The following is a 1,824-nucleotide window of genomic DNA, read 5'->3' as shown; positions in this document are numbered from 1 at the left end:
GGGGAACAAGTGACCAAACAACCAATTTGTCTGGTTTTTCAAAATTAAGTTTCGACGGTACTGATTTTTTTGCGGCTGAGTAGTCCAGCGATTTGCCGGCGCTCCGGCAGGACGAGAAGGCGTTGATGGAGCAAAGGCGGATCCTCCCAATGGAAGCTTGAAAGAATTACAGGAAGAATTTGGCTTTACCGATTCTTGATTCAATCAGAATTTCAAAGGTATGAAAGAAAAGTCGTTGATCATCAACGAGGGTGGATTGTTGGACAAGAAAGTGATTCATGTTCATTTACCTATTAAAGGTAAGGATATAGTTGAGGAGCTTTTTCTAAAGAAGAAGGAGATTCCATCCTTTCAAGTCGGTTGTGACATTGTGGATGGGGGTCGAGGTGTAGAAGCCTCTTCATCAGCTAGAAGGAAATTTAATTCTTACAAAGATTTCTATTCGAAATCTCTGCCTTCTTCACCAGTCAATCGTAAAATTCTTTCAGAATTTCTGGTTATTGGTAGTACAGAGGATGTGTTTAATGTGGATGTGGATTTGTCTCTTTAGAAGGATGTTGGTCTGCCAGGGGATGTGTCTGAAGTTGGTTTAGCCAATTCTAATTCTGATGTGAATAAGGTTGGAATTATGAAGGTTAATTCGGCTTGGAACAAATGACCGAATGTGAGGGTTGATAATCTGGATCTCGGTTCTTTTTTATTTGTTGATGGTAGAGTGGCTTTCCTTCGTGCTGAAAAGGAATTGGAGAATGCTAAAAAATTGGATAAAGCTATTGTTGTGAAGATCTTTGGTGACAATATTCCGTTTCATGTGATAAGCACTGACTTGAGGAGACAGTGGGATAAGTTTGGGAAGTTCCACATCACATGGTTAGGAATTGGCTGGTTTTTATGCTCTTTTGAGGATCCGAAAGCGTTAGAAAGTATTCTTTTAGGAGGACCTTGGTGGATTAAGGGGCAGGTAGTTGGCTTGGACAAGTGGTCGGCTAATTTCAATCCTACATCTCTCAAGGGCATTACTTCTTCTGTATGGATTAGACTGCCTAATTTACCTCTGCAGTGTTGGGATGAGGTAAACATCTGCAGGATTGCTTCTCTAGTTGGCAAGCCGTATCTTCTAGATGGGAAATATGTTCTAGTGGAGTAGAAGGCAAAAGGTGTTTGGGTGAAGGGTTTAGCTGGAGAATTTTTTTAAAAGGTAGAGTATGAAGGGTTATCTAAAATCTGTTCGGAGTGTGGGAAAATAGGGCATGTTTCAAAAACATGTACTGATTTGAAGAATAAGGTGGTTGTGGACTCCAACTTGAATAATCATGCCAGTGTGGATGGTGGAAAGATCTCTCAATTGGCCGCAGGGAAATCTGTCATTGAAGGTGGAAAGGCTGAAGACAACGCTTGGACTCAAGTGAACCATGGGAAAAAAAGGTTTAATAAGGTTGCTGCTAACAGAAGATTTTTCAACAAAAAATTTTCTGTCCCAATGACGAAGGTTTTTATTCCTAAAACTGGAATTTCTAATTTGAAAGTGATGGGTAAATTGGCAGAGGAGCAAGATAAAAATAATAAGGAGATCTTCATTCCTGGAATGGGTGTGAGTGAAGCTTGTATGGTAGATTGTCCAGCTGTGGAAGCTCTGTTGGTGAAGGAAACAAAACAGGGAGTTAATTCAAGTAACAGTTCTGGAGTGAAAATTCTTAACAAATTTGATGTCTTATATGAATTAGAAGAATTAATTGAGGTGAAAGGTCCTGAGTCTGTTAAGGTGAATGATGTAGAGAAAGGGGAATTTTTTATTTCCAATAAAGAAGTAGCTTTAAACGGCTT

Source organism: Dendrobium catenatum, unplaced genomic scaffold, assembly GCF_001605985.2.
Source record: "Dendrobium catenatum unplaced genomic scaffold, ASM160598v2 fragScaff_scaffold_414, whole genome shotgun sequence".
Taxonomy (NCBI): domain Eukaryota; kingdom Viridiplantae; phylum Streptophyta; class Magnoliopsida; order Asparagales; family Orchidaceae; genus Dendrobium; species Dendrobium catenatum.
Note: the sequence above shows the minus strand (reverse complement) of the source record.